Raw genomic sequence first — 27,087 nt, forward strand, 5'->3', positions numbered from 1 at the left:
AGTAAACTGTTTGACAACCTTAACTATCCTTTCCACTACTACTAACTTAGTTGCTAGTCCCTAATACAGATCTGTGTTTCTTTACAGAGTCCCTTTGACATCACTACACCCACCCCCGCATGAGCACTATGCTCTACCTGGGGATACCTGATTGCATACTCTGGAGTCATAGCTTTTGCAATTTATTAGATTTACATTTGTTGAGAGAATAATGATTCAATAATTTATGACAGCCACTTAGGTACAGTATATCATGGACTATTGAAAGTGGCATGTTATTCTGTATAAAAACAGAACTGGAAATTTTCATCAGGAATTACCTTTATGTGAGATTAAAAATAGTAGCCAAAATGATTAAAGTCAAGGGGTCATACATTAAATCTATCTATCTAGCTATCTAGCTATCTGTTGTACATCTCCCTGTTTATGCAGACATTAACATCCTCACAGATTTAAAGGAGATGCACACAGAAAATAAGGTCATAATTTTTACATAGCTAGAAATATAACTTTTTACTCTAGATGCAAATTTGGGGGGAGATGCATGCCTCTCCACTGTTTAAAATGCACATTTGCTAGTAACATTGTTTCTGACTACCCTCAAAGTTTAACTTGGGACCATGAAATCACTGGAAAATATTTCTAGGAGGTTGTTTGTGGCACCATCTATGGGGCATTGCAATGTAAATATCATTTATTTTATTTAGTGGGAGAGGAGAGTGAAATTCCCTTTCTACTAGCTGGGAGTTTGTGTGTCTCTTTAAGTCTTCAACAAATCTATTAATTTTACATGCCAAAGTCTTGAGAAGTGTTTGACTGCCCATGGCTTTTGTGTGCATTTCCAGATGGCAGATGCCATTTTGTGTTTTGCATAAACTGACTAAATTTCCTTGCTCTTTGTACATATTGCAGAGGAAACCATTCTCTGCTTTCAATAGGACAGAACAGCTCATTGGCATCAAAACCACTTCTGGTCTGGTGATACAAAAAATATTTAAGGGGGACCAAGCTGGTGGCAGTGAAAACTTCATGCACTGTAAGACAGGGAAAAGATTTAACGTTTGTATAAAAATTATCTTGAGGGCTTTTCCCAGTGAAGCTGAAACAAAACAGCCTGGTAACCTCATGGGCTGAAGGTGTAATAAGATGTATACTTTTCCTATATTTATTTAAATGGAGAAACATATGTTAGATATGAATGAACATTATTTTGTGTTCATTTTCTTGCCAGTGCAGGTTTGTTCCCTGCGGTACACTTTGTACGTCTTTGTTTTAAATACCCCAGCGGATGGGGCTTCAACCACACTGAATCTTTTATTCTGTTTTAGTTTATTTATAGAAAGTGACTGTATTGCTTTTCCAGAGACAAAGAGCAAACCAGGACCTTCAGGCATCTACTTTAATTGGAGATGATGATTAAAAAAATAAGAAAGAAGAAAAGTCAGAGCAGGCATGCAGTGAGAGAAATCCTGGCTGCACTGAAGACAATGGGAATTTTGCCATAAATTTCATTGAGGCCAGGATTTCACACATGTAGTGTCCTCTGTGAAAGTTTGCATTGAGCTTCATACAAAAAGGGAATCTCTCTGTAGATAGCAGCTCTTAGAGATTTGAGATTTAAAGGTGCAGCACCCTGAAAACAAATGCACAAACATTTACATAGCTACACCATACAGATCCCATACAAATTCAAATGATAGTTTCAGCTGAATCTCTGCTTTGGGTTTATAACGATATGTTTAGGTGTTTGGGGTCGGGGACGGAGGAGTTATCTGTTCTTGCCTTAGGAATGGAAATATATTTTTGCAAATGAGTATGTTAAATATAAAATGAAGTTTTAGAATAACCACTTTTCAATTATTTATAGGCTCACAGAAGTCTGCACGTTTTGTGTTGCAAGAAATTAAGATTACGTGTCATGCTGTTAATCAGATTTTTGTCATTTTAAGTGGTGTCCAGTTACAGCTGAAGCGGGCACTGAGCATAATAACATAATTATGGGTGTTCTAATGACGTAACAGCAGCAGGAGCTCAGCTTCTGACTCCTTGGTTTTCCATTCCCACCCACCATGACCTACCGCTATATTTAGTTGTTTTTCACAGTGCTACCTAAAGCCATGCTCCTAAGCATTTTTTAAGTAAAATAACAGAGATAAGTCCACATTGATTTTCCATGAAAGTCTAAACTATGGAACTTTTTCTTGCAGATGGTTGTTCTTATTTAACATTTTTTAACTTATATGTATTGTTGTCTTCAGAATATGGGGTACAACTTGACTGAGGGATGGGTTCTGATCTGGAGTAAATTGTCCTAGCTCCATTAAAGGCACTGAAGCCAGGACCACTGACAACAGCTGAGGGACTGCCCCCATACATTTAAAAGCATGTCCATGGGTTGTAGAAGAACTGAGATGATTAAATAAGCGAGTGGTGCTTGGGGACTTGAATAAATGAAATTTTGACTGCTGGATTACTGCCCTTTAACTATTCCCAGGCTATCATTTTTGGCACCACTCATCCTTATGGGTTTGCAGTTCCAGGAAGACCTAAAAAAACAATAATAGGTGAGACCTCTATGTAACACTAAGGTGGTGGAGGACAATAAACCTTATGTCTATGGTGGACATTGGCCACAGAATAATAGGTTTAGGTCATCTAGTTTAATCTGCTGTCAATATGATGGATTTCTTGCGTCTAAACCACCCAAAACAGATAGCTGTCCTGCCTCCTTTTGAACATCTCCAGCAAAATAGTTTCCACAACCTCCCTAGGCAGTGTCCCATTGTTTTACTGTTCTTACAGTTAGGAATTTTTCCCTGAGATTTAATCTAAATCACCTATGGTGTAGTTTGAACCATCTGCCTCTTTTCCTGCCCTCTGTGGCATCTTTTTAAGTATTTGAAGACCAAGTGTCTCTTTTCCAAACTAAATATACCCAGTTCCTTTAGCCTTTGATCATCTGGCTTCAGTTCCATCCCTTTGATCATCTTTGTTGCTGTCTTCTGGAGCCTTTCCAGTTTCTCCACATCTTTTCTGTATATTGGAGAGCAAAATTTGACACAATACTCCAGCTGAAGCCTAATCAGAACTGAGTAGGGTGATACTATCACCTCCTATGACTTGTGTGCTATGTCTCTGTTAATGCAACCTAAAATTGCATTTGTTCTTTTTGCAACAGTGTCAAGTGGGTGACTTTTGTTGAGGTTGTGATCAGCATGATGCCATGGTAATGGGTCTTTTGGTGCATCCTGTTATGGTACAATGGAAAATTCTCCCAGCTCTACAATATAGTCTCGAGGTAAACTCTGATCTTGCAGTGGGAAGCTAACTAATAGTATATATCCATCTTCGCCTTAACCAGAGGCTTATTATTTTTGTACATGACACTGAATGCTGTCTCCTCAGTATGTCTCTAGACACTCACTGGCAGGGGCATCTGGTGTAGGGATTCCAAGGGGGACACCAGCCACGTGCCCCTGCTCCATGCCCCTCCCTCTCTCACACCTGCTCTTCCAAGGCCCCATACACTTCCTGTCCATGATCCACCCCCTCCCCCTGCTCCATCCTGCCTGCCTCTTCCTGTGGCAGCACCATGCTGCTTCCAGGGAGTGCAGGAGCTGTATCCCCACTCCCCCATAGGAGCGTGAGTTAGGAAGCTTGCACTCCTCTCAGGGCATGCTGCTCTGGGGGATGGGTAGGACTGCCCCTGCATTCCCTGGACAGTGAGTGTGGGGGCCCGACAGTGGGGGTGCATGTGACCCCCTGTGTGACCCCTACATATCACCTCTCCTTGCTACTATCTCAGAATAACCATTGAATTAAGCTGATGATTTTCTGAAAGACCAGCTCACCCATTCTGAATCTGGCAAGAGAAAAGTGAGATGTAAGGGGTGTGTTTAACTGTACTGAGAAATTTACTGCTACCCATACATTTGTGCTAAGGCGTCCCAAGCTAGATGGAGCTTTGAACCAGCAGTCCTGGCAGGAGGCAGTTGTTTGCCAGGTTTACAATTGGTTCATTCAGCACAAGTCAGCAGGGCTGCATATGTGTTCCTACACTCAAAGAGCCTTCATTCTGTGCAACATAGTTCAGATCTTGTGTAATATTTGCACAGCATTTACTTTTTAGTTGTGAATATTTTTAACCTTTACATTCTGGTGGGAAAGCTGAATTTGGCATCCGTGGATTATGTATATGTCTATGTGGGCAGCCTCTGTGGACAAAACGGGGCTTTTGGCGACAAAACTTGCTGAGTGTCTACATGGATAAAGTACTCTGTCAAGAGTTTGTTGACAAAACTCAGCTGTTCAGCTGTTATACCTCTCTGCAATCACGTATAGCGCCTCTGTCAACAGTGTTTTGTCAACAGAGTGCCCATGTGGACAGTTCTATTGACAGAGAGGGCTTCCGGTTCCCTGGGTAGCTCTCTTTGCAGAGCTTCTGTCGACAGAGGGCAGGGCAGTCCGGCTGCTCCTGTCGACAGAGTGGCTTGCCTTTTCAAGCTGCTTTTATGTATAGATCTGATCTGTTGACAGAGGTACTGCTGAGGTTTCTCTGCTGATGGTGACCTCCGTCAACAGAGGCTGCCCATGCAGAAGTAGCTTTTGTGTATTTATCACAACACGACAACTTCCTCCTCTCTGTGGGTGTGTTACTTGCATTCCTCTTTTGAAAGAGGTATGCAAATTAGGTAAATCAACATGCAAACGGGGTACACATTTGCATGTTGACACCTCATTTGCATATTCTAATTTCAAAAGAGCTTCTTTGGAAAGAAGAAAGCCAGTGTAGATGCTGCTCTTTTGAAAGTAAACCCCATCTTTGAAAGAATCCTTCTTCCCATTAAATAAAATGAATACCTCATTTGCATTTTCCATTTCTTCATTTGCATACCTCTTTCGAAAGAGGAATGCAAGTGTAGGCTCACCCCCTCATACTGCACTACCGGTAAAATAGGAAGCTTGTGAAAGTGTGAGCAAGGATGTAAGAAAAGGAGACTGTGTGTGTGTGGGTGTATGTGCGTGTGTGTGTATGCATGAGCTTAAAATGATAATTCATTCTTCCTCTCTAAGAATCATTCATTTTTAACACAACAACACACAACACAATAGATTCATCCCTCATGTAAATACCTCGATTTAAGTGAAGTTGCATTGGGAACGAATATACCCGTTAGCTCTAAATTTATTTAGATTTAAACAGCAATTAGGAATGCTCATACAAAAGGCTCTGAGTGCTAGAACAGTTAAGTAGACTTACAATCACCTAATGATGACCATCTTGCAACACAAAAATACTGAGAAAAAAATCAGTGCAGCCAGCCAATAAATCAAGGCAGGGGAAGAGCTCCTTTCCCTCTCCTTGGGATGTACCCCCAACATTTACCGAATCACAATCAAAATGACTTTTGCAGCCTGCCGATAAGGTGATCAAGCCTGGACTATTTCAGCCAGAGTGACAGGGTGTGTACAAAGATTGTCCCTCTGCCTACCCAGTCTCTTTTATGATGAGAGTGTTTCCACTTGAGTGTCCCTTCTGTCCACACCTGTAGCAGTGTGACACAGAGGGAGAAGTTCAACAGGTTCTGTTTGTAAAGTCAAAATCAAACACCATAAACTCTACCTGGAGACCAGCAGGTGCTCTGGAACCTGGAGAGGCAATGACATATGCTCCCGGTAAGATCCCCCACTCCACCAGCAAATTGCCATATTTTGTACCAGTTTCTGTCTCCAAATGAATTTAAAGATAGCTCAAAGTACAGCTTCTGTCAGGAGTCCACACTCACAGAAAAAAAGGCACTAAGAAAAGCATGACAGCTCCTACTCAGCTACTGATGGTGAAATATTGTCTTGGCTACTGCTGTAATATAATCAACTAACAGCACCTGACTGGAGCCTAAAATCACCTTTGGAGGTGACCAGTGGTGGATGCACTTCCAGATCAAATGGATTGATGTTATCTCCCTCCATTGCTTCCTTCAACCCTCTATTGCCACCTCTGTCTTGTCTGAGCTGAGCTTCAAACAACTCATCTGTAGCCAGGATTCTATTTCAACATGACATTGATTGGGGTGTTGAACCCCCTTCTTCTGACACCAGGATGTCATCAACATAATAAAATACCTCTATCTCCAGCTTCTTACCAACCCTCTTAATAGAAGCATATATAGGCTGAACAGATTGGGTGACAGAGACCTGAGTAACCCTGCACTTGAGAGCACTTGGGAAAAGGGAAAGCTGGCTCATTGAGATGGGTTGCAATTTCTCTGAGGGAAAAGAATGTAGCCACAGAGGAGCAGCCCCGTCCCCTCTTGCCAGGGCCCACAAGAGTGTCAAAGGCATCCACCGGTCATCTGTGTCAAAGGCAGCAAATACATCTAAGGGCACCAGTCTGTACAAAACAAAAAAGCAGTCCTGTAGCACTTTAAAGACTAACAAAAGAATTTATTAGGAGATGAACTTTTGTGGGGCAGACCCACTCCTTCAGATCTGGAAATAGTGAACTGGCACAATGAATATGAAATAACAAAAAAATTAAAACTGACAAATCAGCTAAGACTGGGGGGCAAAGGGTATGGAGGAGGGGGAAGAAAATTACTTACTGCAAGTGTCTATTAAGTTAAGTGACTTGCCTGAGATCATTACGAATATCAATGATGGGGAAGCTCTCTTGTAATGCATAAGGTAATTGCTATCTCTGTTAAGACCAAGGTACAAAGTGTCGAATTTGAGAATAAATTCCAGTTCCAATGTCCCCCTTTGTAATCCGGTGTTAAAGTCTCTTTGTTGTAGGATACAGATTTCCAGCTCTTTAATGCTTTGGCCTGCTCTGTTGAAATGCTCACTGACAGGTTTATGTGGATTCAGATTCCTAACGTCTGATTTGTGTCCATTCATTCTTTGGCAAAGTGATTGCCTAGCCTGTCCAATATACATAGCAGAGGGGCATTACTGGCACACGAAGGCATATATAACATTTGTGGAAGTGCAGGAATATAAGCCCGTGATTGTGTAACTGATGTGGTTAGGTCCAGTGATGGTGTCTCCAGAGTAACTATGTAAACAGAGTTGGCAACGGGGTTTGTTGCAGGGAAAAATTCCAGGATTAGTATTTCTGTGGTATGGCCTGTAGCTGCTAGTGAGAATTTTCCTGAGGTTAGGTGGTTGTCTATAGGACAGCACAGGTCTCTCATCCAGAGCCTCTCGGAGTGTAGCATCATGTTTCAGTATATGTTGTAGATTTTTGATAATGATCTGGAGGGGTTTGAGTTGAGCTCCATTTCCCGGACACCACAGTACAAATCACTGATGGCCAAACCATTACCACTCTCTACCAGAAACCCACTAACTGCTACACTTGCCTACATGCCTCCAGCTTCCATCTGGGATGCATCACACGATCCACCATTTATAGTCAAGCCCTTAGATACAACTGCATATGCTCCAATCTTGCTGACAGAGACCAAAATCTTCAAGATCTCTACCAGGCATTTGTAAAACTTAATTACCTACTGGGAGAAGTAATAAGAAAAAAAACATATTGACAGGGCCAGATGAATACCTAGGAACCAGCTACTTCTAGATAGGCCCAAAGAAGTCAATAATAGAGTGCCACTGGTCATCACCTATAGCCCCCAATTCAAATGCTTGCAGTAAGAGAACAGTGATGAGTGCCATAGAAATTCCTACACATTCTTTTGCCTGATCTTTCCAAGTGCCAGAGCCTTCCTCAAGGGGCTTCCACTGACTTCAGACTCAGTCCTCAAATGACAAGTTAATAGGTACACCTGGCAGCGTGAAATGGAAAGTCGGACAGATAAATGAATGAGAAGATTTGTGCACAGCTCCTGCCACTCCCAAAATATCTTTAGCAGCACTGAAAACACCACAGATTTTTGAGCAACAGATGATTGATGGATGATTAATAGCTAATTTGCTGTGCCATTAGGAAAGAATTCATATTACTTATACACTTTATGTAAAATTAGTTAAGGGTTGTACAGGAAAGAAAGTGATGAGCCATTGTTCCCATTAAATTATAATAACAGGCTTCCTAACCACTGTATATTTATTATATAAGAAAAGGAAATGCCTAGTAAAATTCTGTATAGGTTAATAACACCTCCATCATATAGTCTCTCTTTTCTATTGACTTGAATAGCCCTCCTACTGACTTTTACTGGATTATTAGAGTTAATTACATCAATTGCAATATAATTGATTCTTAAATACTATGTAGGTCCCTCATACAATTATGGAAAAACAAAAGTCATCTAGACATCTCAGATCAAAAAAGATTTGGAATTCCTGCATATTTAATTCCTGCTAATCACCAATCAGTTTGGACATTAAGATTGTAGGGTCTCTTGTTTTCTTTCTGCTAGGTTTTGACAGAATTGATAGTTTTACAACATTTCACTCAGTGTGCATGGAAATATAAGATTAGAGCTATGAATGTAATTTGCTTAAACCTGTACTTCATGTCCAAAAAGTGAAATGTGTTACCTGCCTGTCCATAGTAAAATATAATTTGTCCACACAGAAGCATGCAGAAATATGCATGTATGGCTGAAGATTGAAGTCCTTTATCCACAGGTGCAGGAATTCCTATAGATCTAGTTTGCTAAAGTCACAACAGGCCTTCAATATGTGACATGAAGCAGAACTGAACGCTGATCTCCAGAGGGTAAAACATCTATGAATTATTTCACTGAGTAACTTTGACATAAAAAAGGTTTCTAAAGGATGGTCCTGTACCCCAGATAATGATTACAAACTATTCAAAAGAAGGTGCTTTCAGATAAACCCTCTGAGGCATGCTACAATATTATTAAGCACCAGTTCAACTTTAAAGTCAGTCAGACATAACATTTTTGTGAGTCTGCTCTTGGTCAGAAACCCCTATGGTATAAATGTAGTAGAGGTGACTTGATTTATTTTTATAGGCTTTGTTACTGCTCTCCAATGGCCCTCTAGGACCCATGCAGGGTTTTGTATGAGTCATTTTTCTTTGTGTTTGTGGGTGTATTATGCCATTAAACTTTCTGCAAGGTAAATTCAGCTGTCTGTAAGTTGCTAACAAAAATGTATTAAACTCAGTTCAACTGGCATTAAAACGTGAGCCAGAAGTTCCCACTATGCAATCCATGAAATCAAGCCTCCTGCACTTTCGTTGTATTTTTTAGCATTATTATTTTTGCTTTATGTGGCAGACTGCTTAATCCACAGCACTTAAACCATGCTGCAGAAGCCTGCCGTCAAAGGCTTCCCCAAGGAAAAATTAAGCACTTACAACAATACATTATTGAAAGCCTACATCTAAGGGCACCATCCACCTTGTTCTCAGACCGGCTTTAAGTGTTAAATAAATCATAACATCCTGTTCACCGTGCCGTCAGTAGGGGTTAAATAAGTCATTGCAAATGAGATCCAAATCACAGGATTTAGCTGGTTTCCAAGTTTTTTGTTTGCAAAGCGTACCTCCTTCAGGCCTTTTGATCGTTTGGGTCTTTAAGGAAAGCCTTTTTTCCATTCCAACTACTTCCTGTAAATGTGGAAATGAGAGGAAATGAACATTAAACAGAATCATGGGCCCACCCTTTTCCAGTCGTGTGCCTAATTTGTCAGGTGTAATATTGGCACCTGGAGGCTTGTTTTGGCTTCCATTACATCCTTACTGGGGAAGTATCAAAATCCTTGTATCACGCGGGATAGGACTTCAAAGGCTTTTTGTTACAGAGAGAAAGAAAGATGATATCACCATTAGAAAAGGCAGAATTCCACACCCTCATTAGTTTGTTCAAGGCAAGAGAAATGAGCAACAATAACCAATCAACAAGGAGAACAAGTAGATGGCATTAGATTTAGAATATACATTAAAATTGAAGTACACAATTATTACTGTCAGATAATAATGGCATGTTTATTAAAAAATGCGCTTACTTCATAAGAGACTTGTTGACTAACCATAAAAGCCCTTGTTCAACAAGATGATTAGGCACATGTGTGTCTTGGAATAAACTGAAGACTATTCACACTTCTATAAGTTACACATAAGCTTTAGCATCTTGCAGCCATTGGAGCCCAAATGCTGCTGCAGAGCACGATATTGTGAACCCAAAGGGATAGTGTCTGATTTCCATTGGGAAGAGACAGGGTACCTTAGTGCAAAAGGAGTCCTGTTAAATTCAAAAGTGGTACACAGCGTGGGTAAGGGTGTCAGTATTTTGCTAAATTTATTAGCAATATGCTAAGACAATAAACCTCTTCACAGAATTTATTTACCAGGCTACAAGGCACATAGATTTAAGCCACTTTATGTAGTACCTGATATGGGAAATCCTCTGAGTGAGCCAAAGTGCAAAATATAGCACTGACCTGATCTGTGAAATGGCTGGGACTGATTTGGATTTTCAGAACTGATTAACATTTTTGGAGTATAACAGCCATCTGTGTGCCATTTCCCTCAGATATGAGCTGCAGGTAATTAGCATTTTTGGGGGAGTGGAAATAGTGTAGCTAATTATTATGTTAGTTAATATAAATCAAACCAGGAGGAAATTCTCTTCTTCTTCTTCTTCAAATAAATTAAAAAAACAAAACAACTGAGCTCCTTTAATTCCCACATTGAGGGAGAAGGGTATGAATGTATGTATCTGTAACTGTTTTGGGAGAACAGTGGAATCAGTGGAATGAAAGAGGAGGTTAAGGAAATCCAGCTGCTATGCTAGTGCTGGGTAGCCAGGCAAAAGGGTTTTGTCATTTCACATAAAATGAGTATCTTTTCCTAATAGCTGGCCTGATTCAGTCACCCTTTGTCATGTAGAGTGGCTTGCTAATTGAGTTGTCCCATTGGTCAGGTCCACTATTCGATGCGGAAAGTGAAAAAAACCCAGTGGTCGAACAATTGCATCAAGATTTGGATTCATCTGATTTCTTGACTCTTTTATCTGGAACAATCCATTATAATATCAAGTGTGAGTATGGAGACATAATTAGTATCCTTGGCCACATATCTCTTTTTGGTGATCTCAAAGGTCTGGGTTTATGCTGAGGTTGTTATTCACATCTGACTTTGGCAATGTTAATTGGGGGATGTCGACGTGCTGGTAGGTTGTTTCACACCAACTCTGTGTTTTCCTTGCTGACAGATCTCAGTGAGTAGTGCTGGGTAACTGATCATCTGTTCGAAGCACCCACTCATGTAGGGTCTATCAAAGGGTTGATTCTTCTACTCAACCTGTGGGAGACCAGCAGAAGAAAGATAGGGGTGTTTTGCACTGCAGTGCTGTTTGCATGCTGTGGTCACATCACATCTCCTTTTCTTGAGAGCCAAGTGGTGCAGTTGTGTTGTAATTAAAGAGATTGACGAGAGGTGATGCTGCCTCATATTGGAAACAGCTGTGGGAAAGGTCTGAGTGGAAGCTATTTTGGTGGAGTATGTTGCAGTCGACATGCTTCCTGGAACAGGTCAATGTGAGCCCATTAAAAATATAAGCACTAGCCTGGGTTCCCTCTGCTTCCAAGTGCAATTCCAGATGTTAACGTTCAGATCTGAGGTGGCTGCTGATGGTCCCGCGATGTGTGTTTGAGGGCTGGAGGCAGGGCCCTCACTCCCCAGGGCACTCTGGCATAGCTGGAGTTTGTTTGCTTGAAGAGCAATAGGTACTATAAGGCTCCTCACATGATCCAAATCTTCACCCTTGGCTTTAAATTGACGTTAGAGAATCAGGTGGGCTCAGACTGATGCCTCCTGGTTGTGTCAGAGCAATCATCCACCGCCATTTGCGCTAGGCTGCAAAAGCCACGAGCGGCCAAAACCAGCTGAGTCTTTGCCAGCACAGGCACATCCTGCACTTACCCCTTTTCCTCTAGCTGGGCTCTCTTTTCTTTGTTATACCTGCAGCAGGAAAGGGTAACGATACCTGCTGTCTGCCTCCAGAGATTATCCTTACGTTGGGGTGATTCTTCCGGGTATACAGCAAGATTACGCCAGTGGCGAAGCACAAAGAACCCAGAATTCCTAGCTGTAACTGGGTCATCCACAGTACACCCAGCTGCCATGGATTTGTGGGCATCAATAAATTGGTCTTTTCACAGGGCAGGGGGAAAAAAACCTCACACGTTTCCCACCGAACATTTTAGCCATCTTGCAGCAACCCTTTGAAGAGCTATTTCACATGGTGGGTGTCAGCTGTCCATGAGCAACTTCACCTTTTCAGTGCATTCATGGGCGTGTCCTTTCCTATTGTGTCAATTCTAGCAGCTCTGTGCCACTCTTAAAAATACAGGGGCTTCAGGGGATCCATGACAACGAGAATGCTTCCCACCTGCTTGGATTCCTAATGACAGTGGGTTCATGCTAAGTCTATGTCTGTGTAGCTATGAAGTGCCATTCTTCCCTGCTGTCCTTTCATCAGTCTCTGTTTGGAGAATTATTTACCAGGTCTTGCGCTGGTGCAAATAGTATTGGCTCCATGTGCACACTGGTACCTTTTGTACGGTATATGCTTAATATCTCCATCCCTGCTCTACACTATTTCCATCTTGGTGGTCCTTCTAGAGTAAGGAACCAAGTCACTCTCCGTTCCTGCACCTTATGATCTCAACATTATTTCTCCAACGAAATGCTGTATCTGTCCTGCACTACTATTATGTGAGAGCAGCCTCACCTCACACAGTCAAATACTGCATTGTCCCAAAGTCCTACACTGTGCGATACATTGTTGTCTGAAACGCCTGGTTTTCCTCGCAAAAATAAAACTAATTTATAATAATAATAATAATAATAATACAATGATGTTATGAATGACTTGGGTTAAATCTCTTGGAAACTGGAGTGTGTGTCTGTGTAACAGCTGAACTTCATTACTGAAATGAAATGAAATTAAACCACTTTGTAGAACCAGGTAGCTGAAACAATATCAGCCGCTACTCAAAATGCAGACACCAAATCAAACCAGAGGCACATTCAAGGCACATATTAGCAGGGAGGGTTTGCTGGATAGTGTTTGATGACTATCTCGGTGAGAGAAGCAGGAAGGTTAGCAGAGAAGCAGACATAAGCCATGGACACAGTCAGAACAAGGACTGGGAACATGGCTCCAAGAAAAGGCTGGAGAGACATTTTGGGCTGAGTGCTGGTTTCAAAAAGACTTGGGATGGTGAGCCAAGAAATTGTTAAGTGCTGGTTGATGGCTGCTCTGTGCAGGGAAAAATGGTGTTGTACTTTCTTCATAAATAAATATCAAATTATAATCTGACTCCACCCAAGTTTCTCTTTCTTATAGAACAATCAAGTAGACACCTCTCATTTTTGCTAACCATTCCGGTTGAGAAGAGATAATACCAGTGATTTTTACTTTAAAAAAAGAGGAGCCTGTACTCAGCCAGCTCCTCGTCCTCTCTTCCAGCCAATCCCACTTCATCTGGGATTGAGGAGATAGGGCTGAAGAGATGCCAGTACTCAGTGCTGGCAAGTACCAGCACAAAAAACAAAACACACTAATAACGTGTTGCACTAATAAAACATTTTTCAATCAATGCTCTAAAGATTCTACACAAGCATTAAGGGACAGATTCTTTGCCTGAATAAATTTGCCCAGTTTCATTGACATTGGAGCTATTTACAACAATGTCCTTTATGATTTAGGCTCTATGACACATGTTAATATGGCAGTCCTGCAGCACCTTCCCCATTTTACAGATGGGAAAATTGAGATACAGGATATTAAGTGAATTATCTAAAATCACATGAGTCTTTGGCAGAGTCCTGGATCCTCCTCTCTTGCTCTATAATCAATAATGTTTATTATCTATGGCTGTGTCGAGATTGCAGGGTTTTGCTGAAAAAATGACCATTTTGTCGACAAAACCCATGCAGTGTCCAGATTGAGAAGCACGTTCTGTTGACAGTAAGTGAACATAACGCAGCGCTTTTGTCAGCAGCCATACACCTCTCGACACAAGGAAGAATGCCACTGTTGACAGAGATCTGTTGACAGAAAACCAGTCTGGGTGTTCCGAGGGACCTTTCGTTGACAGAAAAGGCCTCTGGGACACCGGGCAGGTGCCTTGGGGGACACCCTGCCCACAGCAATCAATGCTCTATGGTTTCTGGCTTCAGCCCTCCTTAAAGCTGCAGGAAGCCTGGCAAACCCTGAGGCAGGAAGCTGAGAATGTGCAGGGAGCAGAGCTTCCATCTGCTGTGTCCCACGCCCTCACAGCCATATGTGCACAATGAGCAGTGATGGCAGAGGCCCCCCCGAGACTCCCCAGGACACCTCGAGGGAGCAGGACTCACTCCAGGGGTCCGAACACCATGCCCTTTCCTGGACCGGGGAAGAAATCAGGCCCTCCTGGACTTGTGGGCAGAGGAGGAATGCCTGCAGGACCCCAAGGCCTGCCACAGAAATGCAGAAATTGACAACAGACTGGCCACCACTCTGGCTGAAGGGGGCCACCTCCCACCGCACCTTGGAGCAGGTCTTGGTGAAAGTAAAGGAGCTCTGCCAGGGGTACGTGCGAGCCCAGGATTCTGACGAACGCTCCAGGGCAGGACCACCAACATGCCCCTACTGCAGGGAGCTGAACAGCATCCTGGAGGGTGGAGGGGACATATCACCCCCAAACCTGAGCCTCAACACAAGACTTGAGACCCCCCCCCACACCTGCTGCTAAGTTTCCTGTGTGGGGAGGAGGAGTCATCCGAGCCCCAACTCCAGCTGGATAAATTACAGACTTGGAGGCCAGCAGCTTCTTCCATCTCCTGGACCCAGTCCTTGGCAACCAAGCCACCTCCTGGGCATTGCTGGAGCTGGGTGGGAGTCCCTCCGGTGAATATCCCACATATCACACACCCCAGAGTGTGGGAGGCAGGTGCAGATGGGGTGTGCTGCAAGTGTTGTTTGCCAACTTGGGCAGGAACTCGCAATGTGGTCCCAGCACGCGGAACCACATGCAGCGGGAGTGCGTGCCACCTGGACCCAGCAGACAGACCCTGGACATGGGTGGCAGCCTGCTGCCAGACCCACAGGAGACTGGACGAGCCTCAGGCCTCGGGGTGGGGGGGAGCTCCCAGCACCTGCCACAGCTCTAAGCAGAACAGCCACAAGAGCACTAGTCTCACCCCAGACACACCAAGGAGTGCAGCTCCCAGCACACGGGCATGCTTGCAGGTGCAAGGCAGTACCTGCTCCTGTGGGCAGCACTGTGAGCTACAGGTGTGTGCGTGTGGGTCCCAGGGAGGGCGAGGCCATTCCCAGCTCACCTGCCACCCATGAGGGGACCCCTCCATGGCCTGATATCCCCCCTTGGCCGCTAGCCTGTCAACTGGGGGGACACAGCAGTCAGCATGGTCTGAGAGGCAACATGGTTCCCCTGTGCTGCAGGGCCCACTGTGCTGGCCACACATGGCTTTGCCCCCAGGACATCCCCATCCCCTGGCCTGGGAGGTGTTGTCGGTTCCTGTCCATGGTTGGGGGCAGGGCCTTAGGGGCTGTATTGCAGGAATGACTCACCATGGCTATGTCTACACGTGCAGCCAACATCGAAATAGCTTATTTCGATGTTGCAACTTCGAAATAGTCTATTTCAATGAATAACGTCTACACGTCCTCCAGGGCCAGCAACGTCGATGTTCAACTTCGACGTTGCTCAGCCCAACATCGAAATAGGCGCAGCGAGGGAACGTCTACACGTCAAAGTAGCACACATCGAAATAGGGATGCCAGGCACAGCTGCAGACAGGGTCACAGGGCGGACTCAACAGCAAGCCGCTCCCTTAAAGGGCCCCTCCCAGACACAGTTGCACTAAACAACACAAGATACACAGAGCTGACAACTGGTTGCAGACCCTGTGCCTGCAGCATAGATCCCCAGCTGCCGCAGCAGCAGCCAGAAGCCCTGGGCTAAGGGCTGCTGCCCACGGTGACCATAGAGCCCCACAGGGGCTGGAGAGAGAGCATCTCTCAACCCCCCAGCTGATGGCCGCCATGGAGGACCCAGCAATTTCGACGTTGCGGGACGCGGATCGTCTACACGGTCCCTACTTCGACGTTGAACGTCGAAGCAGGGCGCTATTCCTATCTCCTCATGAGGTTAGCGACTTCGACGTCTCGCCGCCTAACGTTGAAGTTAACTTCGAAATAGCGCCCGATGCGTGTAGACGCGACGGGCGCTATTTCGAAGTTGGTGCCGCTACTTCGAAGTAGCGTGCACGTGTAGACGCAGCTCATCTCTCCTCTTTGTCTTGCTTACAGATGGACCCACCCCAGCTGAGGTCCTGGCCACCTTCACCTCACCACCAGGCTGAGCCACCCCCTCCTCACCACCACGCCAAGCCTGCAGCCACAGGAGCTGATGGTGCATGCATGAGGAGCTGATGCAGGACCACAACTTTGCCCTGTGGGCCATCCAGGACACCATGAAGTGCTGGTTCAGGGCCAACATGGAATGGGAGTTGCAGGCCTGGGCCCAGCTCATAGTCCATTTTGACCCTGTCACCAACATGTTGTGGGACATGCTGTCCCAGCTGCCTGTGGCTGCCCCCTCCCACAACTGCTGGCCCTCCTGCACAACATCCCAGATCCCTGCCTGGTCCCCTGGGAGATGGCCATGGCCCCTCCCCCCTGCCCTTCCTGACCCCCTCACCCACCCAAACCCTGCCATAGCCCCTCCACATCCATACCTCCCCTTCATCCTGGCCTCACCCAGCCTCAGTGGGGGCCCTGTACCCATGGTGGGAGGGGATCCCAAGGCCAATGCCACTCAGGCTCCTGCTCCCCTTTGAGTTTGTGGCCCCCCAGCCCCTCCTTGTTCTGAGGCACCCCACCCCCATGTTCCAACCCTCCCCACACTGTAAATAGTTTAATAATATTTACACTTTGTTGATGTGGTTTTGTAGTGCACAATTTCTTTTCCACACATTTTTCTTTGGTTCAATAAAAGAATTATTTGTTCACCACACCAGTATCCCTCTTCACTGTTCAGAGGTTGCGGGAGGTGAGGGGGTGAACGGTGGGGTCACGGTGGGGACAGAGGATGGCTATGGGCCTGCAGCCCCTGCTGGGGGGCCTAGATAGGGTTATTGGGGTCCATGAAAGACGCTCTCCCTCAGGGCCTCCTGGATCTGCAGCCGATCCTGATGGGCCTGGCAGATGGTGGTTGTGCCCAGCTGCTCATAGGCATGCCCCTCACAGCCAGCATCCATCCCCCCACGCTGGGAGGAAGGCCTCCCTCTTCCGCTCCACAATGTTGTGCAGGGCACAACAAGCCCCCACAACTTGTTGGATATTGTGTTTCCCCACATCAAGGTGGGTGAACAGGCACCTGAACTGTGCCTTGAGCCAGCCAAAGATGCACTCAGCCTGCATCCTGGCATGGTTCAGGCAGGCATTGAATAGTTCCAGGCTGGGGTCCAGCTGTCCAGTATAGGGCTTCATCAGCTATAGCGTGAGGGGGTAGACCACATCCCCCATGATGCAGAGTGGCATCTGCACACCGCCAAATGACAGCTCATGGTGGGGAATGAATGTGCCTGACTCCAGTCTCCAGCACAGTCTGCAGTTGCAGAACACAAGCATGTCATGTGCCTGGTCCACCTACCTGATGTGTAAATGTCTGTGAATTGTCCACAGTGGTTGACCAGGGCCTGCAGCACCATCAGAAAGTAGCTCTTGCAGCTGATACAGTAGGTCACCCTATGCCCCAGGGCAAGGATTGGGATGTGGGTCCCATGGATGGCCCTGATGCTGTTCGGGAACCCTAGGGTGGTGAATCCAACCACAAATGCATCCATATCTCCAGTACAGATGACCCTCTATGGCAGGATGGTGTTGATAGCCATCATGACCTGCAGAGTGAGGTGACCAAACACACACAACAGGGACTGAGGGAGGGAGTCCCTGGGCCCCAGGGGAGGGGGAACAGGGAGGTGGAATCCCTGTGTCTCTCCCCTCCCTTTCCCCCGAGCTGTCTGGGAGCCCCCCCCCCCCGCCCAGTGAGGCCACCCCCATCCCCAGCACCAGGGCTGTGTGAGGAATGGAGGGATGGGGCTTCTTCCCCACCCTAAATCAACCCCTCACATCCCTGGGCCAATTTCCTAAGCGTTCCCCTTTGGTGGGACATCCCCTGTCTCCTGTGCAGGGACTGCAGCCCGAGATTGAGGGGGAGTGAGGAGAGTTGATGGTGGACTTCCCCATGCCAAACTGGTTGTCCACGGAGTGGTAGCTGTCAGGGGTGGTGACCTTCCGGATAGCGACTGCAATCTGGTTTTCCACGGGGACGGTGGGCTGCAGCTGGGTCTTCTGCCTTCGGAAGGCAGAGGCAAGCCAGGCACAGGGCTTCAGTAAGTTGGCCTTCTGCATTTGAAAATTTGTGAGTCACTGCTGGTCATCCCATTGCTGCATGACCAGCTGGTCCTATCAGTCTGAACTGGTGTGGTGCCTCCAGAGTCTCCTGTGCACCGGGGGAGCAGAAGGTGAGTGCAGGTGTGAGAGCCCTGGAGCCAGGGCACTGTGCTGGAAGGTGATCTTGGGCACACTCTCACTGAGGAAGAGGAGGATGGCTGTTTGTTCAGCAGTTGGTACAGCATGCTGGTGTGGGGCCATCACAAGACAAGGGGCAGCTCCATTGGCATGGCTCCCAGGGACTAGTTGTGCCACCCACAAAGACCCAAACCCTGCACTAGCTTTGTGCACTAGCACTAGGCATGTCCACAGAAGAGGCAGGAAATGGGTGTCTGGGGGTACCCCTTTAAGCGGATGTCTTGGCAGGGCTCCCAGAAGGAACTGGTGACTTGCAACCCTGGCTGATGTGGTTCCAGGTGGCTGTTTTGCTGATAGAGTGACTGGGCTGTCTGGCAACTTTCTATTGACAGAGTGGATCACTCTCTTGATGTGCCTTGGTGTCTGGACATGATCACTTGGCAAGTTTTGTTGCAAGGTATCATCCAACACAAACTTCTGCAGACAAACCCTACGATCTAGGGCTACGTCTACACGTGCAGCCAACATCGAAATAGTCTATTTCGATGAATAACGTCTACACGTCCTCCAGGGCCGGCAACGTCGATGTTCAACTTCGACGTTGCTCAACCCAACATCGAAATAGGCGCAGCGAGGGAACGTCTACACGTCAAAGTAGCACACATCGAAATAGGGATGCCAGGCACAGCTGCAGACAGGGTCACAGGGCGGACTCAACAGCCAGCCGCTCCCTTAAAGGGCCCCTCCCAGACACAGTTGCACTAAACAACACAAGATACACAGAGCTGACAACTGGTTGCAGACCCTGTGCCTGCAGCATAGATCCCCAGCTGCCGCAGAAGCAGCCAGAAGCCCTGGGCTAAGGGCTGCTGCCCACGGTGACCATAGAGCCCCACAGGGGCTGGAGAGAGAGCATCTCTCAACCCCCCAGCTGATGGCCGCCATGGAGGACCCAGCAATTTCGACGTTGCGGGACGCGGATCGTCTACACGGTCCCTACTTCGACGTTGAACGTCAAAGCAGGGCGCTATTCCTATCTCCTCATGAGGTTAGCGACTTCGACGTCTCGCCGCCTAACGTCGAAGTTAACTTCGAAATAGCGCCTGATGCGTGTAGACGCGACGGGCGCTATTTCGAAGTTGGTGCCACTACTTCGAAGTAGCGTGCACGTGTAGATGCAGCTTAGATGTAGCCTATACTGTGATATCACCACAAAGGTTCTAGGTACTCGTCAGACACAGAGGAAGGCACAACTTCTGTCCTGAATTATCCAAATCTACAAAGACAGAAACAAAGGAAGGGTGCTGGAAAAGCATATAATATACAGTGGTTCCTTGAGTTATGTGAGGGTTTCGTACCCACGCTCCCTTGTGTAATTTGAATTTCACGTAAGTCAGAGGGGTGGCTTTTGTCCCCAGCAGAATGCATGTTCTGCAGCCGGGGAAGCAGCAGGAGCATTTGGAACTCATTGTGAAAGGTAAGCCCTGGGGCGGGGGGGTGCAGTTGGGGAGGGCTAAGCCTGGTGGTGGGTTGGGGCCATGGGGGAAGGGCAGGGGAGGTTAAGCTGTGGCGGGGTTAGGGCTGCAGGGGGATGTGAAGTGGAGCTGGGGCTGTGCAGCCCTGTGGGGGGTTGAGCCAGAGCTGCACGGGATATGTGTGTGTGTGTGAGCTGGAGCCATGGGAGGGGTGTTTAACCGGGGCTGTGGAGTGGGGTGAATTAGGGCTGCATGGGGCCAGGGGAGTTGAGCCAGAGCTGGAGGGGGAGCAGGATTTTGAGTTGCACTTAACTTGCATTCATGAGAGTTAAGCGCAACTCAAAATTGTGCATTTCAAGGAATTACTGTACAAGCAAAGGACCAGTTTCTACTATTCATGGACTGACTAGTACCTTGCTCATTGTGCCAGATTTGGCCACTCTGAGTCATGGCAAGTAGCATCTTACTTCAGGAAAAGTCCCCCATTGTGAGTCAGGATTCAGAATTTGACCCACTGATATCAGTGGAACTACTGTATCACACTGACCAAGTCAATACAAAGCATAGGTGTTGTTAGTTAAACTTGACTTAATGGTCACCCCCTTCACCATTCAACCCCCAGAGCTATCCCAAGCCTCATTTCCAGTGTTTTATACACCTTCCCTGCTACCTCTGACCCCTTTTGCTTAGCACAGGGCAACCAAAAGATAAATACACTAAGCAAATCAGTACATGCCTTCATCAGCTGTTTCTTCACAGGTATCACAGAAGAAACCTGTCTTCAAGAGGGTTTAGAAGATGGAGAGAGGAGTGACTTTGCAGAGCTGCCCAGGAATGACAGGGTGGCATGGTAGTGAATGTGAGGACACATGCAGGAGAAACAGAAATGGAGCAGAAGGATATCTGTCTCTGGTGAAATAGAGGAGGTGGCTGAAGTTGGTAGGACTAGAAAAGGTTGAGTAATAGGAAAGGGACAAATTATGCAGAGTCTTGAATATGAGGACAGGAAAGGTGAAGACAATATGGAAGTAATTTACTGGAAGTAATAAGCAAACAGGCTTGTGGTGGCAATGTGGAGTTTTCACATTTGGTACAAAAAGTAAGGCATCGTGAAGTGGTGATATTTCTATTCCTTTGCACGTAGTGACTTTTGCAATGTCAGGGCTTGATCCTGTGAAGTACTAAGTGCCCTTTGCAAGGTGTTCAGCATCTCTCCCCTTGAACTATCAGTTCAGTCAATTCAAGCACCTCCCAAGATCTCACATTGAATTTGGTAAAGTGTACACATGTGTGCATGGGTGAACATGCATGTGTGTGTGAGAGAGAGGCTGCCATTTTCACTACACAAATTGGTGCAGCAAAAATTTAAAAAAAAAGACATTTTCCATTTAAAGAATTCAAAGAGACTCATAAAAACCTGCAGGCCTATCGGTTTCTGCACGCAAATATTTACCAAGTAAAAATGGATACTTCTCCACAGCTCATCGTTCTGGGCCTCTCCTGTGGAGAAACTGCCAACTGAACATGCATGTTGGTTTGGCATCTGGACAAAACGCTCCCTGAAGAACAGAATGAAACCACCAGACTTGTTTCACTTGTGAACCTGTTTTCTTAGGCCTGGTGAAAGCCGGCTAACCTGACCCTTCTGTACGAGTTCTGTTGTTTTCAAAATGTCATTTGGAAAGCCCCCCTTCCTACCCGGTTTTATCACTTTTGCACAAGGCAGCCATCCATCAGCAACAAACCGCAATGCTGGTCTTGGCTAGCTAGATGCAGTCAGCAGCTGCTCTGTTCCAAGTTCTGGGCACACCACAGTTATCCAGATTCCCACTTGTCCTGTCTTCTGCCTCAGTCGAAATACAGCATCTTAAGCTAGAAGGACTACTAATTGACCAGTTTGGATAGGTTGCCAATATTATAGTACACTCAGTTCCCTTTCCCCAATGTGCTTGTGCCTATCCCCATTCCGCTCCACTTCCAGCCCCTCGTGATCCAAGGCTCACGACACATTCCAAGTTCTTGCAGTCAAGATTTGAATTCAGCATGTGGTATGCTGTGCTTTTCCAGCAGGCTGCCTTTTGTTATTATTTTTCAACCAAAGTGAATGTTCAGTGTGGCATGTTCTTTCTCCAGTTATTGCCGATAACAAAAATGTAAGCCAGGGAAGCTAAAGTCAGATTTTCATAATGCCAAACATTAGACAAAATCTTTGTCGTCTCCAACAATCATGCTGAGAGCTTACCAGCCTGGAAATAATAATAAAAAAAGCTTTTCCCTATTTTAAAATGAAGCAGTGTCATCCTTCAGGCTAAGTTAAGAATGTGATTTAAGTTTTCTTTAGCTCACTTCTTTACCATGTTGCGCTGACATGATTGTTCAAAGATATTGTGCTTTTGGAAGGAAAAGGTTAAAGTTTGCTACTGATATTCATCAGGAGATGGATCTTTAATCTTTAATCTCTTGTTCTAGGCCCCTACTTCGGATCAACTCATTATCCCGAATAAACGATGTGTCATTCCCATTATTTATGTTTCACTGCAGCCAAAGTATCTGGACCTTGTTTTGGTAAGCGCCATTCATTTCGACCCATTCAGTATTAATCTCCCTGCTAACATCTTTCCTGTCCTATGTGCTGTCCCCTATTTGCTTTTATGTTTTCTGCAGTGTTTATAAAAGGATAATCTTTTACAAAGCAGACAGAATTTTTGTGTATAAACTGCTCTGTTTGAATGCCTCATTGATATACCATCTAAACTGAAGTGTTCAGCAAGATTAGTGCATCCACTGAGCCGCTGAACTGGGTAAAAATACGGGAACTGCTCCTTTCTTTATAGCGAAAAAGGGTGGCTAATGATGCCATCGTCTTTTAAATAGGGTACTTTTAGCAGATGGACTGAGGATGTGAATACATTCAACAAATAAAAATAATCAGCAAAGGAAGTAGCTTGTTGTGATGGTTAAAAGGAAAAGAGGGAAATCTATCTATCTATCTATCTATCTATCTATCTATCTATCTATAAAATTTAAAGACTAGGAGTCAGATCTCATCTCAGTGAAACTGGTGCATATCACTGTCAAATAACTTAATTGAAATCAAATAAAGTTACTAATTTTTTACCTATTTTTAACTGAGATCAGAATCTGCCCTTTATAGCCTAAATGCAGATGACTTCAGTGAGGGCAGAGGTATGTAAGCCTCTGGAATGCAAATGATACATTTATTTAAAGGGACAGAATTCTACCTTTGGAAATCTATATCCGCTGATGTCAGATGGCATTGACACGCCATCTGTGATGCAGACACTTTCTGTTTAAAGAGCACAATAGACAAGTGAGTTTTTGCCCATATTCCAACATTGTCGGGAAAAATCCAAAACAGACATGTGGCAGTAACATTTGAATGGCATAGATCCTTAAATACATTTGTCACTTTGTGTACTTGCCAGATATGTTTTGAAGATTGAAACCATCACAACACTCCAAATTTAATCCATCACAACTCTGTCAACATGTAGCACTGTTTAGTATTTTATTTTTGTTAAATTACACTATTGTTGTCCATGTATTATGACATAAACTAGGATTTGTGCCCTTGCATTTAAATGAAATGAACACTGTAAGAAATAACTGAAAAAAAATGTCCTGAAAGTGTTGCAATTTAGTTACACTGATAAATAAATGGCCTTGGGGTATGCGGGAAAGAGTATGAGAAATGCAGTGAATGCAAAAGGTGTTCTGGGCACCTGTATACATCAGCTTCAAATGAGGCTTACTCAGATATTGCCAAGACACTAAACATTGAGCCTAGTTCTATGGAATCCCTGACAGCTGTGCTTGGTTTAGAAAGAGAGTTATCTGGAAGTCTCCCACCAGCAAATGAATACAACAGACAAAATGATACAATAATCTCCTTTACAGAAGACCCTAGGACAAAGTCACTCCCAAAATAGATGGGAAAATAGAGATCACTTGCAGCACGTGCCACAGTTAGGAAACATGGAGGTTTTTTGCTGTGAGGAAGAAGTAAATTGCAATATGCATAACATCCTACCAGAATCTCACTTATAGTCACGTGAAGAGTCTGAGCACCTGCCACAGTCCTCAGCAGTGACTATATGGAACAGATGTCCTCAGTGACTGTGGGCTAGATCAATGGTTCTCAAACTGAGGGTTGGGACACCAAAGTGCGTCACAAACCCTTTGTAATGTGGCTGCCTGTGGGGCCAAAGCTGAAGTCTGAGTCCCACCGCCTGGTGCTAAATCACAAAGCTTCAGCATGGAGTGGCAAGGCTCAATTAATGGCTCCCTCCCACCCTGGGATGAAGTCTTTGTGGTTCAACTTTGGCTCTCTTGGCTGGGGAAGAAGAGTTTGGGTGGGCTCAGACTTTGGTCCTCCCCTCTGGGGGCTTGTCAGATGGAAGTTGTGGAGCAATGAAGTTTAAGAACTCCTCAGCGAGCCCATGATTTGGTCAATGATTGAACTGTACCTTCCTAAATCTATATGTGTGCTGCTTAGTTCTTGGGCCATGGGTGTAGAGCCAGCCTCTTCTGACTCCCACCTGAGGCAGGTAAGTGAAGAACAAGTGGGGAATAGGCAGAGGACAGTGATCAATTGTTCTCCATGTCTGCCAAGGGTAGAACAAGAACTAATCAGCTTAGTTTGCAGTAAGGGAGATTTAAATTGAATATCATAGAACTCTCTAGCTCTGAGGAGAATTAAACAATGGAACAGATTACCTAAGTGGGTTGCGAGATCCTTGTCACTGGAGATTTTAAACAACAGAATAGACAGACTGCTGTTAGGGATGGTCTAGGCTTCTTTAATCCCTGCTCAGTGCAGAGGATGGTCTAAATGACCTCTTGAATCCAAAAGAACGTAAGAATGGCCATGATAGGTCAGATCATTTGTCCATCTAGTCCACCATCCCATCTCTGACACTGGCCAGTGCCAGGTGGTTCAGAGGGAATGAACAGAACAGGGCGATTACTGAGTGAACCCATCCTTTCGTGTGTAGTACCAGCATCTGGCAGTCAGAGGTTTGGGGAAGCCCTGTAAATGGGTTTGCATCAGTGACCATGTTAGCTAATAGTGAGTAATGAACCTGTCCTGCATACACTTACCTAATTCTTCTTTAAAACCCAATTATACTTTTGGCCTTCACAATGCCCCCCATTAATGAGTTCCACAGATTGACTAAAGAAGTATTTCCTGATGTTTGTTTTAAATCTGCTTTGTTTGGCTGTGTCTAGACTAGCCAGTTTTGTCAACAGAAGGGGCCTTCTATTGACATAACTCAGGGAACGTCTACACGCATAGGCCATGTCTACACTAGTTCCCACTTTTTGGAGAGGGCATGGTAATGAGCGATTTGGGAAGATGCTAATGAGGTACTTCCATGAATATGCAGCATCTCATTAGCATAATGGCGGTCGTGCTATTCGAAAGTGCTGCATGTAGATGGGAACCTTTTGAAAGGACCCCCCAGACTTTGAAAGCCACTTCTTCCTGAAACCAAATAGGAACAAGGGGCTTTTGAAGTCCAGGGGGTCCTTTTGAAAGGCCCCCATCTACACAGATGGTGTGCGATTCGAAAGTGTGCGGCCGCCATTATGCTAATGAGGTGTGCGTATTCATGGCAGTGTCTCATTAGCATCTTCCCAACTCACTCATTACCATGCCCTTTCTGATAGGAAGGGGCTAGTGTAGATGTAGCCATAAAGTGTTCTGTCGACAGAACTCTGCATTTGTCTCGGCAGTGTTATCCCTTGAAAATTTGAGGAATAACATTTTTGTGGAGAGAGTTCTGTGGACAGAAGTGTTGTGTAGACCCTTTTCTTGACAGAGTGGGATTCCAGTTCACCGGGCAGCCCTGTTTGCAGAGCTTCTGGTCAGCCATTCTGTCAACAGAGGGCAGGGAATTCTGGCTGCTCTCTGTCGACACGATCTGCTTTTGTGTGTAGATGCACTCTGCCAACAGAGTATCTGTCAACACATGTTTTCCTCAGGCCTACACCTAAATATACAGTCTCTCCCTAAAAGCACAGTGCAGGGTATGAGGGGGAATCAAGAGCAGAAGATGCTCCCCTTTGGACTGAAGGTATTTCAAAGCTGTGCAGGAGGTTACAGTGCTTCTTCAGAGCGCTATGACAGCTCAGCCCCCATCTCTTTCAAACATGAGTGGCATGGAAGCAGTCAGAGGTACTAATTTTTTACGTGTTGTCAGCATTTCAGCAACATATCTTCTAGTGTAAAGGTGTGGAGGATCTAGATGCTGACAGGACTCATCTCACTCCCCACCAAAAGGTGTTTCCCACCTTTATGTTGCTCAGAATAGCACTCTAGGAAATATATGTGATCTCTAAGCAAACTAAGCAGCCATCAAATGTTAATCAAAAATATTCACCTGATAACTGTTATATTTCAAGAACCAGAAAATATTAACATTCCAGTGGGGTCAGTCAAAGACCTATAAAAATAAAAAGTTAAAGAGACATGGTCAATGTTGGCAGGTTCAAAACTTAACCTACACTAAAACTAACATTTGATCTTAAAATTTCCTCTGATACAAGGCAATGTCAGGGCTCTAGAATAGGGGTGTAATGTGCTAAGATCTTTACTACCTTTCTGGGTGACCTCAGGATAACTAGGGGTCTGATTTTCCCTTACTCCATACACTGCTCCAGGGTCTAGCCTGACCTGCCTCCTTACAACTGTGAACCAGCTGCCTCTTCAGACAGGTGCTCCTTGCTTTTCTCGGACCTTTTTGGGGTCCTGCATTTGTGTGAGGAGAGTGGATAGGTTTGGCTGGGCCTGAGGATGTCACACATTCTCTTCCCTACCCCTAAATCCTGTGGGGAAACAACCAAAAATCTAAAAGAGGAGCACCTCCAGTCTGGGGAATTGCCCTCCACAAAACTTCCTGGGCAGCCATTTGTTTGGGATTTCCTAAAAATAGGCCTCCATCGGTGGGTTCAGGAGACAATGTGGCAATATAGACCTTCCCCAGGCAGATCGTCCTTTGCATTTGTCTCATCAGAATCCCCATGCCCTGATTTTAGACCCATCAGCCATGAAAGTTTCCTATTAAGGGAATGATATAGAATATTTATCACACATACACTTCTCA

Source organism: Carettochelys insculpta, chromosome 3, assembly GCF_033958435.1.
Source record: "Carettochelys insculpta isolate YL-2023 chromosome 3, ASM3395843v1, whole genome shotgun sequence".
Classification (NCBI taxonomy): Eukaryota; Metazoa; Chordata; order Testudines; family Carettochelyidae; genus Carettochelys; species Carettochelys insculpta.